Source organism: Mustela nivalis (assembly GCF_964662115.1).
Source record: "Mustela nivalis genome assembly, chromosome: 18".
In the NCBI taxonomy this organism is placed as follows: domain Eukaryota; kingdom Metazoa; phylum Chordata; class Mammalia; order Carnivora; family Mustelidae; genus Mustela; species Mustela nivalis.
In genome coordinates this window covers 15,016,715-15,036,241 of record NC_139037.1, presented here as the reverse complement: position 1 = coordinate 15,036,241, position 19,527 = coordinate 15,016,715, and the positions used below count along the sequence as shown (strand labels likewise).

Sequence of the window (19,527 nt, the reverse complement as noted above, 5' to 3'; positions counted from 1 at the left end):
CCCAAGAGTCCTAAGACCTAGGCTGACAGTCCACCTTAACTTGCCCGGGGGAGTCCTGGCATGTGCCTATTTCCATGTCCCATGCAGCTTAACATTTGTTCTGGATTTTCCTTTTATTATTTTTCACAAGTATCTTTATAAATCGTTGCATTAAAATAAGCCAGAAGGGGCTGGTAGATCTTCATTTTGTTTCACGGACTCCTATCAAGGTCTTACCCAGCTGTATGTGAGATGCAAGTTCAGTGAACTGAATTCTCATTTTAACTTCTGGTGAAGACCAGGGGTGACTGGTCTCTGTTCTCCCAGGTTGTTCTGGGCTCAAGGTAACTGACCCCCCCTTCCCAAGTGTAGCAGGCAGAGTGTTTCCTGCGCATGCAAAGTGTGCTCAGCTGTGAGCACGGGGTTCATTAACTCCTCTGGGGCTCTGGTGGTAGTGAGAAGCCTTTGATGCTGTAGCTGCTCCCACTGGTGACCTATGCGGGGGACCGACGGGGTACAGCATGCCTCTGTCATGTGATGCCCAGGAACTGTAGGAAACTGTAAGTGTCCTTGTGTAGGAAAAGATTGGTTTCATGTAGGAAATAGAGTCTGAGCAGCCCTCCCATAGAACAGAGAATGCTGTGGGAATAGCAGTATTGTCTCTTATCATTTAAATTCAGTGTTTATTATTTGGTAACACTCTTATTTCAAAATAAACCCTTTTTGGCAGCTGTGAACTCAAAAAATAAAAGTCCATGTTTAAGGAAAAATTCATTACTGAGTTTCTTACAAGAGTTGATGAACTTGCACAAATTGTTTATCAACAGTTTCCATCCATTGTGGCAAGTGACTCCAGGAAAAACAGGAGGCAAAATTTGCTAACAAAACATCAGCATCTAGTTTTAAGAATTGATAGTTATCTTAAGATGAATCTTATCGATGATGTATCTACGGAAGGTGGGTTTACAGATCCCTTTACAAAGTATGATACTTCATATGCATCAAATGGTTTTTAAAATAAATTTCACTCATTTTTTAATTCTAAGTCTCCTTACACGCGCAAAAGGTGAAGTGTTTGCCTTTAATAAGCTCACACTTCAAGCAGAAGGAAAACTGCAAATACTTGAAGGCTCTCAGTTTTATTCATGCTGTGAGTTGCTTCACAAAGAAACTCAGTTAATTCTAATAATTGGTACAAATTTTTACTTCCAATGGAGGAAATGAAAATAAAGTTTTTGGAAGTTTATTCTGAAGGAGGTGAAATAATCTGGCCTCATTGTCCACACTACTGTCAGATTCATTTTTAAAAAAAATAAACTTTAGCATTGAAGAATAAATGATTGATTTTTGTAGTGAGAAGACACATTCTTACCTTATGTTGCTTCATGGCAAAAGCAACATCATTACAAAACTAAGAAACTTAAGGTGCAGAAATAGGTTTGAGATTGGTTTGGGGGTTCATATAACTCATACTTCCCTCCCACTGAGCTGCAGTGTTAGCTCGATTAAAATAAAAGTGGCAAGCGTTTAAATTTACACCTATTTTTGTATATCCTCTTAGAGTAATTAAACCACAAAATTTTTGTGATGGAGCTAATGATGGATATAGCAAAAAAGGTGTTCCTGTCTCAGGTTGTACTTTTCTCTTTGTAGCCCACAGTCTTTTTAAACATTTTTGCACCCTCAAAGAAACTTTTTGCACCTTCAAAGAACTAATTTTGTAAATCAACCTACATGTTTTGCAGTGGTATTGAACTTCATTCATAAACACATTTGTCAGTTTTGGTTGCATTTTATTCAACATCTGTTGGATAACTTGAACCTGAATTTCAAAGAATAGTGTTCACAAAGCTTCATTGTAAAGCTTTGAACCAGTTGCAATTTTTGAAAACATTGCTTACAAACAGGAAGAATGAAGTTTATTTCTATAGTAGAAAGGGAAAAAAATGAACAAATTAAATGTGGAGAACTCAATATAGAAGACTTTAGTTTCAAAGTTATAATTGCTCTTTGGAATATCTTAATCTTTGGAAAACTCTCTTGATATCATTTTTATTTTTAAGTGCATAAAGTTATATTCTTATTGGGTGGGATGAAACCGAATGGCTTATGATTTGGAATCATAGACACAACTTATTTGAAGAGTTTTTCCCTTCAGAAAATATCTGTGAAAGATAAGTACTTGGAAGATTAAAAGACAATATCTGAGAAAGCATTTGGGCTAAAATATTTACGCATTTTAATATGAAAAATAGAGACCTGGAATATATGTTAGTAGAATTTGCTCTAAACTTACAAGGCCATCAAGTAACTAGAGAAGAAGTGTTTTTCTCAATTAAAAAATCATATAATCTACAGAGGAGATTCAGTTGAGGATGTCAGCAGTCTCAAACTTATTAACAATTAGATGCAACGTTAGTACTTTCCAGTATGTACTACTTCAAAAAGCTTTAAAAATGCAACTTTGAAGATTATATGCAATTTTATGAAACAAAAAGATTTTTAAAAATATGTGTTAAAAAAGTTCTTCAGGAAAATACCATGACATAGTAATGACATAGTAATATTAGAAATAAATATGACTTAAAAAACCATGATAAAACAATAAAAATATATGCCAAGCACCATTATTCTGCTAATGGTATTGTTTAATATTTGGGTAATAGGTGGGACAAAATAAGTTATTTCTAGTTTGCTTTAATGGGCATGGTTATATTTATTTGGTGGCAATAATTTCATTTTTGAAAATAGGTTTTAAATAAAACATTTTTTTTAGTTCTACCACTATAAATAAAATCAGACTATTGATCAATAAATTAATATTTTAGATTATAGAATTTTGGTTACTCCTAGCACTCCTTTTGACTCTAAAAAGTGTCCTAATTCAGTTGATAAATTATATGACCTCCCTGATAACAGAAATAAAAACTGAAGAAATCATCCGCAAGAAGAGAGGGAAAATGGATGGAGGAGTCAGTGGAGAGAGGGACAGGAAGGAAACCAATGGAAGCAAAAGAGAGAAAAGGAAGGAGGCAGGAAAGGAGGTGGGGAGCCCCAAAGGAGCTGGGGCATAGCACATGATTCAAGAGGACATCCCTCCTAGGGACTGCATAGGCCAGGAGAATCTCGGGTGGCAGGTGTTGGTTTTCCATGTATCTTCTACCTTGTCCTTCCCCTCATTTAAATGGAAGCGACTCCATACACAAGTCAGTTAATGTAGGCTGTTGTTCTCTGATACATTTCCACCGAAGGGTACCCAAGAGAGCTGGGTACAGCAGGGCATACACCTGAGATGAGAGAGGACAACAGGGAAGAAGTAGTGAATCCCCATGAGTTCATAATATAGGTCCCTCTGGTGGTAAATAACCATCCCTTTCTGAAAGAAATCCTTCATCAGCTAGAAAGACAGTGCTCTCAATTCTCGATTCTTCCATTAACCATTTCATCCCTTACTCATACACTCAATCATTCATTCATTCATTCATTCATTCACCCAAGGAGCATTTGTTCATTACTTACTGCGTGCCAAGCGCTTTGTTAGGCACTGGTAGGGCGCATAATGGAATAAGGCAAAACTTAAAGGCATACATAGGTTTTGGTTCCATAGATGGTCAAGGAAGCTGCCAGTTAGCATGGGGCATGTTGGAGGCCTATAGGGTGCCCCCAAAGGAGCATCTGCTTAGAGGAGTACATGGAGGGGGGAAGGGTGGTACCAGTTTCTCCAGTTAAAATAAGCTTCCACCGTCCCCTCTTCCTCCTCTGCTGCCTCCTGATCCCCACCCACCTACCCCATGCTGTCTTACCTGGCAGGTAAGGGTTTTAGGTCAAAATGCAAGCCACAGCCCTTTGCTCTTGCTGTCTTTAATAGTAAAAGAAAAGCAGTAACACAGATCTCCAAGAATGATTCTCATTGCTCCTTGGTGTGGCTTCCAACTGTTGTTTCATTCCTATCTGGTGTCAGACAGTGTCCTGGAAAAACTTTTAGGACCCAGTAGCTGTTTCCTGTTCCAGGTTCCTCATGTGTTGTTTCTGGGCACAGAAACAAATCCAATTCAAGCAAATAATGCTGTCATCAGGATCTTGTGCAGGCGTTGGGGTAGGGGAGAGGCCTGGCCAATGGAGTGCTATGTTTAAAATATCTTGAGATCTTCAGAAACATTTGTTTTTGTTCAGAAGTGTTCATTTGATGTTTCCCTGACCTACGCAGTTTCCCTATGGGCTTAAGCTCCCATTTGTTAAAGAAACAGATGGGAAAACCAGTTCAATTTGTGTTTGTTTTAGCATTTAAGACAGCTTACCATGAGTTGGTAGAGGTTGGACATTGCAGATTGTGACATGTTATATTTAGCAGGCAGGCAAGGGAACAGAATCATGTGACCAATTTAGAGAGGTAGAAGCTGGGACCTGCCCAGTTGCACAGAAAAAAATCACTGGTGGCACTGGGAGTCAAATCCTATGATCCTACTGTGGGGCCAGTGACCTTGAGTGGGATGATCTTAGGTGGACGGGGAGAATCGCAAGTGTCAGGCAGATTTTTCCAACTGCTGGTGGTTTCCCATTACCTCCTGTCTTATTTTGGCCCTTCTCCCTATCGAAATAGAGGCAACTCTATACACAAGTCAGTGAATGTAGGCTATTGTTACATGATACAGTTCCACCCACAGGTACCCCAGAGAGGTGAGGAGTACCCCAACCCCCAGGGATGGTCCCTGTCAGAGTTTGCATTCTGGAAGGGAGGAGCCAGCATGCTCAACATGTTAGTCTGCCCAAGTGAGTTGGACAGTGGAACTGTTTGCAAAGGGTAAAGGGTAAAGGGTGAAGGGTGAAGGGAACTGACAAAGGATGATGAAGAACCTCAGAGGACTGAGGTGGTAAGAAGAGAGATAGTGTTTCTGATCTCTGGTGAGACCTGTGGCTGCAAGGGGAGCTGTGGCTGTTGGTGGAGCCACTGCCCAAACCATGGCAAGGCAAGGAGGGGACCAGAATAACCAGTACCCTGACCTCTGACCTCTGATCTCCTTCTGGGCCTTCCCATGGGTTAAACCCAACTGTGAGCTGGAGGACAAGCTAATCCAGGCGGTGAGCCAGTGGAGTTCAGTCTCCCAGGACACAGAGTGGCGTGGAGAGGGATGGAGGCAGGCAGGAAGGTCTGGACGGGCAGGCAGAATAACCAGCACACTCCTTACTTTTACAACACTACCTCGACTCAGGCAACTATGATCTATCTAAAACACCATGTGCTGTTTCTCCCATTGCTGACAGAAGCAGAGAATGTGCCCTTTCAATATGGTGGAGCTTCTGGAAATAAATAGAAGCTTTATGGCTCCATTCGAATGCACAGTGGAGATAGCAGCCTACAGACAAGCTAAGAGTAACTTCACCTTGTGCCACCATAGGCTAGATAATCCAAGAGCTATTTCTTTGGGTCTTTAGGTTTCCCAGTGTTTAGAGGTGTTGTTTTTTTGTTTGTTTGTTTTGTTGTTGTTGTTGTTTTAAAATAGGGTTCTGAATTAGGAGTCAGAAAGCCTGGGCTCCTGTTCCAGCTGGCTTGTGGGTAATCCGCTCTGGGTGTTTTCTCATCTGTGAAATGAGGAAATTGGGTTAAAAGCTGGCTTAAACCTCTGTTGGCTCTAACGTTTAGTAGGACTTTAAATCAAAACCAAAAGACGACTTAGGAGGAAGGATCCATGTATGCAGGGGACTATCTGAGCATCCCAGACATGAGGGTCTGGAGAAGCAAGAAGAAGTTCTGAAATGCTCAGGCCGTTGGATTGGTTGGGCATCATGTTGTCAGAATCATAAGGTGAGTAGGTGGTTTCTCAAAGAAGCAGGCTGGCTCACATGCCGAGAATGCGAGCTGCTGTCAGAAGCCTCTGTTGGCTTCACGGTCTTCTCCAGGCCAAGGCTAAGCACAAAGAGGCAGACAACTTCTTAGCTTTGCCCCTTTCCACCCAGGAGAATAGAAAGAGACCTTTGAGTCTCCTTTAAGTGAGCTCCTGCCAGGGGAGACTGTGAGCCTTCCCTCTAGCCTAGTCCCCAAGGACTTCAGACCCTTAAAGGTTCCCCTGAGATCTCCTTTCCCCCGAATTACCCAAGTCATTTGAACCTGTATTTAAAGGTAGACCTGGGTGCCTGGGTGGTTCATTGGGTTAAAACCTCTGCCTCCTGCAGGGTCCTGGGATCAAGCCCCACATTTGGCTCTCTGCTTAGCAAGGAGCCTGCTTCCCTTCCTCTCTCTCTGCCTGCCTCTCTGCCTACTTGTGATCCCTGTCTGTCAAACAAACAAACAAACAAACAAATAAATAAATCTTTATAAAAATAAATAAATAAATAAAAATAAAGGTAGACCTAAAGACAGAGGAAATTTGGAAGGGCAGTCTTGCAGTGGCTGCCTGTCTTGTCCAGCTGTAACATGAGTCGGGGATAAAGAGCCTACCTTGGCCCGTCTCTTTACATGGGATTCAGACTTGGAAGTGGTGCAGTAGTCAGTGTGAGCCTACAGAAAGAGGCCCCTCGGCTACACCTACCACTTTGTAAGGAAGGCCCCAAAGCTCCCGTTACCCATCCTAAGAGCTATCGAGTTTCCTACATGGCAGTTAATTGTTGACTATGATAACACATCTTGTTATCAGTTTTTCTTTAATGAATTCCCTAATAGATGTCATTAGGCATTAAGTGCTACATTACTTCCTCTCAGAAGAAATATTTAAGGAAACTACACATACACATACACACACACACACACACACCCCAAAATTCTGCATTCTGAATTAGCCCATCTTTAACAATCACAGACCTTGCTATGGAACCATGTTCTTAGTGATGTGCTTGTATTAGCTCCTTTGGCTTCTGAGAATATGTGTTTCTGAGGATAGAATTTGAAGCTACAAGCCTATGCTCATTCAGAAAAAGGGGGCAGAGACTGAATTCTAAGAAATTCACTGGATCTCATAGGAGACAGAGAGCCATGATGAAAAATAGATAAACAATCTCAGTTTGTCAGTGCCCTGCATAGGGAATTAAACTCACAACTTCCATGTTAATGACACTTTCACATTTAATTTCCTGTGTGCCACACTGAAAGTGTATCTGCTGAAAGTGGAATTTCAGTCCATAGAGCTGTCTTATTAAGTGAGTGTGTGTGAGGTTGTACCTGTCAAAACAAGATTCTGGAAGCTCATTTAGAGCTATAATTTGGAGGGGGGTAGTATATAAAGGAGATTGTACCATGTAGGACTATCATTGTTTTCTTGATGTCATTATTAGTATTAGTAAGCTGTTACTTATTAGCACGAAGCATTAATTATTAGTATTAATAAGAGCCATATGGAGCACCAGTAGCCTGCAGTGTGCTATGTCCAACATGGGCCAGTCTAGATCATCAGCTTAGGGGATGGCATGCTAAACATGGAGGCAGATGCAGAGTAAGCAGCAAGGAGCAGAGCTGGGGCCCTGTAAGGAAAGGCTTTGTTACAGGGGTGTATAAGTAGACACCCTCTGGCCTCCAGACAGCCTTGTATAAGTAGACAATGCATCAGAGCCCTTAGTAGGATAGCAAAAATGCATGTTCTGTGTAGGAGAAATGCAAGAGTCAGACTTGCTACTCAGAATCAGGTGTGCCCCTAAGATGGGCAGCATCATTATCACCTGAATGCTTATTAAAATGTGGTCTCAGTCCTATCCTGGACCTTGTAAGAAGAATCTGCATTTTGCAGTCCCAAGGTGATGGATATGTACACTGAAGTGTGAGCACCCTGACTCTAGAGTCTAGTGACTCCCTAACTTTACTAACAAAGTCAGAATCTTGGAGGTTGGGACTAGGCATGAGTATGTTGTCAAAAGCCCCAAGTGATTTCAGTGAGTAGTCAACTTTGAAAACTCGGATCAAGAAGACTGTGCCACTAGACTAACTTAAAATTCTTCAAGAACCTTAAGAACTTACATTCTAATTCTTAGATCTGAGACATTGTATGCATGCCGGTGAGCTACACTAACCTCCGTGCCCCTGTCCTTCCTTTTTGCAGAGGACTCAGCCACTCAGAGATCCTGGGCTGACCTTTCTTAGCCTGGTGTTTTCCTGCTGTCTCCCTAAAGTCCACTTCTGGCTTTTGTTGCTTGTTTTCCTCTCCAGGTGAGAGCACCTGTTTAGAACTCCTCTGCTGTCAGGAAGCCTCTGTGCTTTTCAAGGTTTCAATTTTCTTATGGAGGTAGAGGGGCTGAGTGGTGGGAGAGACTGGGGAGACTTGCCCAGTGTCCCCATGCACGTCACCAGAGGCCTTTAAAGATGAAGTCCTCATCAGTCTTTTGCATTTACGGAAGCCTCCATTTCTTTTCTCCAACATGATGGTGGCAATACCTATCCCACCCTTTGGTTATTAATATCTGAAGTATTTATTACAAAGTTTCATATTTCTTTCTCCTCCTTGCTGTATGTTCAAGCCAGAAAGGAGACTGTTGTCATGGAGGTTAATGGGTAAGGTCAGAGATGACCCTATTGGAGGACAGAGTCAGTAGAAAATTACAGATTTGTGAATGCAGCATTGTAGAGAGACATTCTCCCTGCCTTTGAGAGAGACAGCTGTCCCCGCAAATCCTTTCTCCCTTTTTTCATAGTAATATAACTTCTCTGGCTAGAATCAAAATACAAGAAACAACAAGTGTTGATGAGGATGTGGAAGAAAAGGAACCTTGTGCATTGTTGGTGGGAATGCCAATTGTTATAGCCACTGTGGAAAACAGTGTGGAGGTTCCTCAAGAAAATTAAAAATAGAACTATCCTAGCATCCAGTAATCACCCTACTGGGTATAAAAATACTGCTTTGAAAATATGCACCCCTGTTTATTGCAATATTACTTACAATAGCCAAAACCAGCCCACCAGTCCATTGAGAGGTGAATGGATAAAGACAATGTGGTTGTATATACACCAGTGGAATATTATTTAACCAGACAATGTGGTTGTTTATACACCAGTGGAATATTATTTAACCAGAGAAATACTGAAATCTTGCCATTTGAAACAACATGAATAGAGCTAGAAAGTATAATGCTAAGCGAAAAAGTCGATCAGAAAAAACAGATACCATATGATTTTACTCATGTGGAATTTAAGAAATAAAACAAATGAACAAAAGAAAGAGAGAGAAAGAGAATAGAAGAAATAGACTCTTAACCATAGAGAACAAAGTGATGGTTACTAGAGGAGAGGTGAGAGGAGGGAGTGGGTGAAACTGGTTAAGGGGATTAAAAAGTTCACTTACCTCGATGAGCACTGAATAACATATAGAATTGTTGAATCACTATATTGTACACCTAAAACTAATATAATACCATATGTTAATTACACAGGAATTAAAATTAAAAACTTAATAAAAATGAAAAAAGTTAAAATTATAAAAAAACTAATATAATTCCTCTGTGGGGAACAATATAGCTGAGAATTAGGACTACAGTTCCCATTCCCCCTTGCAGCTAAATGTGAACATGTGATTAAGTTTGCATATCAATTTCCAGGAACCTTCCTAAAGAGATAGCTTGGGCATGCTGATGTGTTCCTTCTTTGTTCCTACCATCATCTTGCTTCTTGGAGTTTGGGTGCAGCCACCTTGGACCTCAAAGAGGGGGACTATCTGTATCTTAGGGGTTTTAGAGCATTGAGCTGGAAAAGATAAGGTTCTTGAAATGTTCGCAGTAGAGAGTCACGGGCTACTTCCATTTGGACTCCATGTATGTGATCATGAAATGAACTTCCATCTTGTTTACCACAATTACATTACTTTTTTTTTTTTTCTGTCTGCATTTGCAACTGAATCTAATCCCAACTGATATGCTGCCTATAGTTTCTTCCCCACTGGCTGAAATTCCACTTAAGATTTATTTCTTTGGATGTTAAAGACTTGTATCACTCGTTGTGAAAGACCTAGCAAAATATGGATTCCATAGTATGGGCTCCTAGCTTCAGTCTTTACAGGTGACATTCTTAGCCCATTGTCCAGTGCCAGGAGAGTGTGTGGACAGCACTGGGCGTCTGAAAGGTGAGGGGAGACAGTTGAAGAAAATCTACCCTTTCAATATTGTGCCAACTCCTCTTACGGACAACTTGTCTTGAGACAAGAAATGATTATCTTGGATGTTGTTACCTATATTTCCCCAATTTTTTATTATTAAAATGGCGAACACATAAAATTGAAAAGAAAACATTTACAGTGAACACTCATACATTCACCATCTACATTCAGCTGTGAAAACTGGAGCATACTTGTTTCATCTCAGTCTGTCTATTTGTCCCTTTGCCCATCCTTCAATCCATCTTTTTTTTTTATTATATTTTGAAGTAAGTTGCATGCATCAGTACACTTTCTCTTGACTCCTTCCCTCTTCCCTAAATTTTGTTCATTTTTGTAGCTTCTTTGTTTCTGTTTAAGCCCATTTCCCTACAAAGGAAGGAGAGCAGGTGCTCCAGAGCCAAGAATTATGACTTAGAGATCCACAGGTACCTTTCTCGACTCTTCTAACACCCAAAGTTATATGGCCACAAATGGAGGATGGAGATGCTGTCCTTCTGGATATATCTTGCCTCCTCCCTCTCTACTCTTAAATTTGCTCCAAGATTGTTCTCCAGATTTCCTTGATCCCTATAGGTTTCCTTTCTTGCTTGTCTCCTGCCATTTACTTCCATGGCTTGTTGAGGTAAAAAGATCATTCCTCCTTAGCCAGAATCTTCTCCATTCTCTTCAACTAGATCTTCCTCCATAAGCTCTGCAGTGAAGCCTGCCTCCCTTTGTCCCCTTCTTAGGGCATCTCCAACAATTCTGTATATGTCGCTCTAGAAAATCAGTTCACCTCCCCTTGGCTCAAAGCTCAGGTTTTGCTCTGTGTTTCTTAACTTAGAGCTTCCTGTGGTTGTAACTTGGCCTATTTTTTTTTTTAAAGATTTATTTATTTATTTTAGAGAGAGTGAACAGGGGGAGGGCCAGAGGGAGAGAGGAGAGAGAATCTCCAGCAGACTCTCCTCTGAGCATGGAGCCCGACCTCACAACCCCCAGATCATGACCTGAGCCAAAACTGAGACTTGGACGTGTCACCGACTGTCTTCATTGGAGCCTCAGTCTCCTAAGCGTCCTCCCTCTCACTCTCTGGGAACCCCAGAATATCAGACCTCCTGGAGTTGAAGAGGGAATGAGGAATTCATGATTTGCTCTTGGAGTTTTCTGACAATAAGATAAGTACCTAGATGGATTCGAGTTTTTTTGTTTGTTTGTTTATTAACATATAATGTATTACTTGTTGCAGTGGTACAGGTCTGTGATTCATCAGTCTTGGCACTCATCGTAGCACATACCCTCCCCAGTATCCATCCTGCAGCCACCCCATCCCTCCCATCCCTCTCCCCTCCAACAACCCTCAGTCTGATTCCAAAGATTAAGAGTCTCTTATGGTTTGCCTTGCTCTCTGGTTTTGTCGTTTCATTTTTCCCTCCCTTCCCTATGATCCTCTGTCTTGTTTCTCAAATTCCACAATCAGTGAGATCATATGATAATTGTCTTTCTCTGATTGACTTATTTTGCTCAGCATAATACCCTCTAGTTCCATCCACATCATTGCAAATGGCAAGATGTGGGGGGGTTTTAGATGGGTGCATAATATTCCATTGTGTGTGTGTGTGTGTGTGTGTGTGTGTGTATATATATATATATATATATATATATATATATATATATATATCACATCTTCTTTGTCCGTTCCTCTGTTGATGGACATCTGGGCTCTTTCCATAGTTTGGCTATTGTGGACATTGCTGCTATAAACATTGGGGCACAGGTGCCCCTTCGATCACTGCATTTGTATCTTTAGAATAAATACACAGCACTGCGATTGCTGGGTCCTAGGATAACTCTATTTTCAACTTTTTGAGGAACCTCCATACTGCTTTCCAGCGTGGCTGCACCAGCTTGCATTCCCACCAACAATATAGGAGGGTTCCCCTTTCTCCACATTCTCGCCAACACCTCTGGTTTTCTGACTTGTTAATTTTAGCCATTCTGACTGGGGTGAGGGGGTATGTCTTTGTGGTTTTGATTTGTATTTCTGAGGCATTAGTTTAACTAAAGCTGTTGCTGGCTGAAAACTCACAATGTGCCAAGCACTTTGCATGAATGCATATTACCTCATTTTATCCTTGCGGTAACGCTTTGAGGTAGATACTTTTACTTGTCTTCCTTTTATAGATAAAGAGGCACAGAGAAATTAAGTAATTGGCCCATGTTTGCACAGCTGATGAAAGCCCTCTAGTATGTTTTGTATGAGGAAAGCTCAGGTTAGAAAAGATGGTGTTTGTGGGGAATGTGGGTCTACTGCCTTGTAGGCTATGTAGGGCTATGCTTACATTTATATTTTCATATTGCAACATTTTTGTTTGTTTTGCAAGGCAATGTTTTTCAAACTAGACTCTTCAGACCCCAATGGTTCATGAATATTCTTGTGTTTTACCACATTTTCTTTCAAAGGGCTGTGTGCATTCTTCCAGTTTGAGAAACACTGGCTTAGAAGAGGTGGGGTGGGGGGGTTCTTCTTCCCAGTCTGTCTTCTCCTTGTTGTCACAGCCCCCAGCCTTAGTTCACCTAAGTGAACTAACAGTCCATGCCCTCATTCCTCTCACTAAACTAGGTTTCACAGTCCATTTGGAATAATTTTCTTATCCATCTCATCTGCACATCAGACTAGAAGTTGGGCCAAGAAAGGACTCAGAAAAGGGGAGAGAAGACAGAGGTTGTTTTCCAGGTAGGAGGAAAGTCATAGCAAAGGGCTGGAGGTGGGACTTTGCTGGAATAGTGGGGAAGCTCATCACCCGTGTTACAGGACTAAGGGTAATAGCTGGAGGAAGGTCTAAAGGCAGCTTATCTGTAGAGCTGTGAGTGCTAGGTTATGAAGTCTAGGCAATGCTGTTGGCAATGGGGAGCCGGAGAGAAATGAATGAGCAGGTGCAGTCCCCAGTGAAGCCTCAGAGGAGACAGGGGAACCTGGAGGAGATGGGCAAAGGTGGCTTTTCAGATGGGCAGAAGTGAGGGGAGGAGTGGATAGGACTCTTCCGGCAGCCCTGAGCTGGACCTGCCTAGCCACCATGGAGAGCCATGCAGGCTCTGGTTGTGTCCCCCCAGCCTGCAACAAGGAAAACACAAGCCCTGAAGATCCTCAGCTCTAAGACCCTAAATATAGTTGTTGGCTTCTTTCTTTTGAAAGAAAATTGTTTAATTCTGCTTCTTGGGCTGCCCTTTGCTTCAGTGCAGCATAAGCCAAAAAGAGAGAAAATAACTATTAACCCAAAGAATTAAAATCAGAGAAATGCAGCCAGTAGTTCTCTGTGTATCTTGTAAGCACTGGAACTCTCTCCACTCAGCTCTCGTGTGCCCTGGAGACTATGCTGGAGCAGCTGGGTCTCCTGATCTAGTGACCACACCAGATCTCTCGCGGGTGTTCCCATCCAGCCCTGCCTGCCCCTAGGAAGGCAAGAGCCCCCACTCTGGTACAGCCTCCGCAACCCCTGTTACGTCACCACTGGTATGATCCCACCTCCCCCAAGCACCTGAATAAAACCAACAGCACTGTGGCCTTTGATGGTCAAGGGACATACTGGGAAAGTGAACTTTCCCATGTGGACAAAGGAAAGACGTGGAGAGCAGGACCCAGAGGCAGGTCAGGGACTAAGTTCGTCCCCAAGCCCCTTGGTGTGACCGAGCCCCAGCACAGCTGTGACATTAGCAGCCGGCATTTGAGGCACAATAATAATTCTTCAGATCAAAGCAGCTCCGTCTTTAGACAATTACAGTAAAATTGAAGCTCTCCTCTAAAAGAAACACATGCTCTTGTTGTGTTCCCCCCCTCGCCCCCTCCTTATCTGATTCTTTATGAACAAATTGGTTTTCAGGGCTATAGAAAGAACCGATTGGAAGCTTAAATTCTCACTGTCTGCCCAGGGGTGGATTCGCAGGGGTGGACATGGAACATCTGAAAGCTGATTTTTTTTTTTTTTAAATTGATATCCAAGAATAAAAGAGAGAATGGTAGGAGAAGCTGATCAGGAATGAATAAAGTCTCCTTTTAAGCTGAAATAACACCCTCCCCCCATCTTCCCTCCAGAAAAGCCGGACTGTAATTGCTTGCAATCACTCGGCACAAATTGTCTGCTCGTATTTGCTTTTTAATTTTGTATAATCTGGTCCATTTCGCTCTCTCTGCCTTTGAGCTTAACCTCTCTCTTTCTCTCTCTCTTCCTCTTATTCCTTCTCTCTTCCTCTCTCTCTCTTTAATTCTTCAGGGTCGTTCAAAAAATTAGTAATAATTCTCAATGATATTTGATGGCTTTTACCAAGCAAAGGCACTCAGGGAAAAGAGAAAAAAAAAATACACACATACGCCAGAATAGAATAGATCTGGGCTGCATCTGCTTACAGGTTCATTTCTGCATCCAAAGTATTGTTTATTTTAGTGAATTAATACAGTCTTTTAAGGCAGGGTAGACATTTTAATTAAAAACTGGACTGATCCCAAAGTGAACAACAACAACAAAAAAGCCAGAACAAGAGAGGTGATTTCTCAGAGTAACTGTGCAGGCTTATGTCTCCCGGCCCCATAGATCCCCACTTGTTCTCACAAGTGCATTCCTTTCAACACGCTGCCGCGTCCGTCCTGCCATCTCACCGACCAGTGCCTACCTCTCTTCTTTGGCCTGTGCTTTACCTATGTGGGGCCTGGTAAATCTAAAAGGTGATAGGGAGGTGAGGGGATTTAGATGGGGGAAAGTCCAGAGGGAAAATCTTCCAAGGGCAGAGAAAAGAAGAAAAGTGGAAAAAGAGGTGGGTGTGAAGAGAAGGTAAACAAGATGAAAAGCACAATTTTTTCCAGGAGCCAGGGATGTGACTAAGGCTGAAATATATGCTTTCTATCAGCACCACATGCCCTGGTCTTCTGAAAGAGACATTATATGCCAAGAAAAGGAACATCAGTTGAACTGTGTGGCTAAGAGTTTGATTTCTGTCCTGCTTCAGATCCTTACTGTGGGTTTGTTTACAGATGACTTCTCTGTATTTCAGTTTCCTTTTCTGTAAAGTTGGAATGACAATGTAGCCTTCCCTATGAGGCTGCTTACGTGAAATAACACGTGTAAAGTACATAGCAGGTGCTTGGCATGTTTTAAATGCTCAAGAACTATTAATCATTATTATCATTATTTCAGTTTAATACCAGATTACTTAAGATATTGGGATTCAGTCAGGGAAGTAGATAAGAGTATTAGGAAGTAAAGAATTTATTACAGACATTAGAATTTGCACACTTACGGAAAAAGCTGAGGAAGTTAGATCTGGAAGGAGAGTTAGAAGAACAGAGAAAAATCAGAAATGGTGGTTTCACTGCTGAATTCTACCAAGGGCTTAAGGAATTAACATCAATTCTACATACTTTCATCCAGAAAGAAGGAAAAAATACTTCCCAATTCATTTTATGAAGTTAATAGTATCCTGATACTAACTACAGACTAATACAGAACAACAAAAGAAAGAAAGAAAGAAAGAAAGAAAGAAAGAAAGAAAGAAAGAAAGACTGACCGACCTATGGGCCAATATAACTCATGAACATAGATGCAAAAACTTTTAACAAATTGTTAGCAAATACATTTCGGCAATATACAAAGGGAATTTTATACCATAACCAAGCAGGGTTTATTCCAGCACTGCAAAACTGTTTACATATTCATAAATCAAACAATATAATCCACCATATTAACAGGCTACAGAAAGATTGCATGATTGTATCAACTGAGGCAGAGAAAACATTTGACAAAATGGAATACCTGTTCATGATAAAAATTCTCAGAAAAATGGGAATAGAGAGGGATGCTCAACTTTATAAAAAGCATCTACAAAAACCCTAGAGCACACCTTATACTTTTTTAAAAATAGGGTCCATACCCAGCATGAAGCCCAATGCAGGGCTTGAACTCATGACCCTGAAATTGGGACCAGAGCCAAGATCAAGAGTCAGACGCTTAACTGACTGAGCCGCTTAGGTGCCCTGCAAACATTTTACTTAATAAAAAGACTGAATACTTTCCCCCAAAGATCAGGAATAAGGCAAGGATGACCACTCTCACTATTCCTGTTATACACAGTGCTGCACGTTCTACTCAGTGCAGTAAGGCCAACAGAAGAAATCAAATGCACACAGATTGGAAAGGGAGAAGTAAAATGATCTTCACTTGCATAAGACATGATTGTCAACATAGAAAATCCTTAGAGATCTACAAAAATTAATAATAAAAGCTTCTAGAATGAATAGCAAGTTTAGTAAAGTCACAGAACAGAAGATACAATACATAAGAACCAACTATATTTCTATAGATTAACAACACATGGAAATAAAAATTATAAATACAATGCTATTTATCATAGCTTTAAAAATGAAGGCTTAGGTATAAATCCAGCAATACATGTAATTCTTGTATGTTGAAAACTACAAATGCTGATAAGAGAAATCAAAGAAGTCCTAAATAAATCGAGAGAAGTACTATGTTCATGGTTTGGAATATTCAAGATAGTAAAGATGTCAATTTTTTTTGAATTGGCTTATTCCTCAGTGTAATTCCTATAAAAATTCCAGTAGGATATTTTTGTAAATATATGCAGAATTACTCAAAAATTTATATGGAAATTCATAGAAACTAGAATAGCTAAAACTGTTTTGAAAAAAGAATAAATATGTGGTAGGAAATCAGTCTACCCAATATAAAGACTTCATTTTTGGCTACAGTAATCAATGCTATGTGGCATCGTCACACACATCATTAGAGAAGACTAGAGAAGCCAGAAATAGACCCACACAAATATGGCAAAATGATTTTTGACAAAGATACAAAAGCAATTCAGTGGAGGAAAGATGGCCTTGCAGCAAACATTGCTGGTGCAAATGGACATCAATGGGCAAACCTAAATAAACTTCAACCTAAGTTTTTAAAATAAAAATTAGGGGCACCTGGGTGGCTCCGTGAGTTAAGCCTCTGTCTTTGGCTCAGGTCATGATCTCAGGGTCCTGGGATCGAGTTCTTCATGGGGCTCTCTGCTCTGCAGGGAGCCTGCTTCTTCCTCTCTCTCTCTCTCTGCCTGCTTCTCTGCCTACTTGTGAACTCTGTCTGTCAAGTGAATAAATAAAACCTTTAAAAAATCTTTTTAAAAATTAAAAAATCCAAAGAGGATTACAGAACTAAATATAATTCATAAAATTATAAAAACTTTTAGAAAAAATATGAAAAAATCTTCAGGCTCTAGAGCTAGGAAAGATTTCTTAGTGTTGACAGCAAAAAATCAATCTATATAAGGAAAACATGATAAGTTGATTTGGCAAAATTAAAAACTTTTGCTATGTGAAAGATCCTTTGAGGATGAAATAACAAGCTACAGAGTAGAAGAAAATATTTGCAAATCCCGTATCCAACAAAGGACTAGTTTCTAGACTATATAAAAACTTTTGAAACTCAGCAGTAAGAAAAAGCAAACAATCTATTTAGAACATGGCAAGTGACATCAAGAGTCATTTCACCAAAGATATACAAATAGCAAATAAGCACATGGAAAGATGTTCAACATCATTAGCTATTTTAAAAATATTAAATTAAAATTAAAACCACAATGAGCTATCATTACACACCTATTAGATGAGATAAAATAAAAAAAAATAGTGACAATACCAAATACTTTTAGGGATGCAGAGAAATCACTCCTACATTGCTGGTGGGAATTCAAAATAATAGAACTGTTCTAGCAAAGAGTTTGGGAATTTCTTAAAAGCTGAACATGTAATTATACTACCCAACAATTGTACTCCTGGACATTTACATTAGAGAAATGAAAACCTATATACCATGTAAGAACCTGTACGTGAATGTTTATAACAACTTTACTTATAATAAAAAAAAGCTGGAAACAACCGATATGTCTTTCAATGAGTGAGTGGTTTTTATCAAGAAGGAAAAATACACAAAAGATTTGGGGATAAAGGTTGGGATGATAAACATGGAGAGGTGAACTATAGTAGGAAGAGAGGGAGTTGATGAGTATAAGGACAAAAACCAAGAAAGTCAGAGAAGCTCAAAGCTCAGGTGTAAGGATTTTACTTGGGTGTCTTAAGCAGCAGGTAACTACTGTGGGGCTGAAAAATCATGTTTAAAAGGGAAGAAAGAAGAAGAGGGGAAATAATAAGAAAGAAAAGGAGGTTTGAAAGAGGGAGTGAGAGAGAGCTCTCTAAGGATAAATTTTTTAGTTGACTAATGAGGGGACAGAAAAAGGAAAACTAGTAACTATTACCAAAGTAGGCAACGACTGTGGATGAGGGTTGTGACAATGTGAGCCAAAGTGGTTCAGGTACCTTTCTGTGACACCAGCACCTAGAATGTAACAGAAAGACTTGTCCAACTGCTGAGCTCAAGTGCCCTTTTCTTCAGGTAGTGTCAATCCTAGAAGGAAGCTGGAATGGAATGCAACTCCAACCAGGCTAACACATCAAGAGCTAGGGCTGTGTGCAGAGCATTTTCCATGCATTATCTCTTTTAGGTGTCACCAGGAAGCAGGTATTACTGTCTCATTTTATAGTTGACTGAATGGGGTTCAGAGAGGTTATGTAACTCCTGCAAGGTCATTCTGCCAATAAGGAGCAGATCCACATGGAAAGAAACTTTCCAGCTCCCATAATGCAATCAAAGCCAGGTGCTTAAGGGCTGCTACTGGTGGGAGAAACGTTCTGTGAAAGGAAGACAAGATCTCATGGCGTCCATATTTGATGACCAAGATTTATACTCCCACTGGAGGTGTCTCTTCATTACCTCTTGGCCCATCAGGCTGGTTTCAAGGGAAATGCTACCCCATGGAAGAAAACTGGTAGTTTCCTCAATAAAAATCCTCCAACCATATTGGTTATGGGAGTGGGAGGTACAGAAAAGGAAGAGAAGTGGGTCTTCCAGTCTACTCAAAAACACAATCTACCCTCCATTTGTGGCGGTCCCTTTTCATTTCTAACCCAGAGCAATCAATGGACTTCCTCCTTTCTGAATGCTTTCTCAGTGTATTTGATTCTAGAGCCCAGGATCCTTCCATTATCCCATCCTGAAGGGAACTTATGGGGCAAAACTCTGACTGACCATTCAAGTACTTTAGCCTGAAAGGTGATTGTGATTACAGAATTTGAGAGGGAGGTAGGCAGAGAATTATCAATACCTAAAGTGGATGCACATGTTTTTTAGTAGTTGATGGTTAATAGTTTTTGGTTAAGTAAATAAATTATCAAATGCAGCTTGATTCCATCTTTCCATCCAGATAGAACATAGGATGACATCTGGATCCCATTCTCCAGGCCTTGGAGCAGCTCCTCATTCATTTCAAGGTTGTAATTTTCATTTTGATGTCAAGGCAGCTACTTTTAGAACTGAAACAGAAGAGATGAAATCTTATGATTTTTGAGTGGCACCTGTTTTTTTGTTTGTTTTTAACCATGGTTGGCTGTGGT

General features: G+C 40.6%; 1 long non-coding RNA gene across 1 annotated transcript in view; it reads left to right on the top strand.

The window, feature by feature from the left end:
- Positions 1-19,527, top strand: part of LOC309853540 — a 328,591-nt gene that overhangs the window by 308,508 nt on the left and 556 nt on the right. The gene's annotated exons all lie outside the window — the stretch shown is intronic.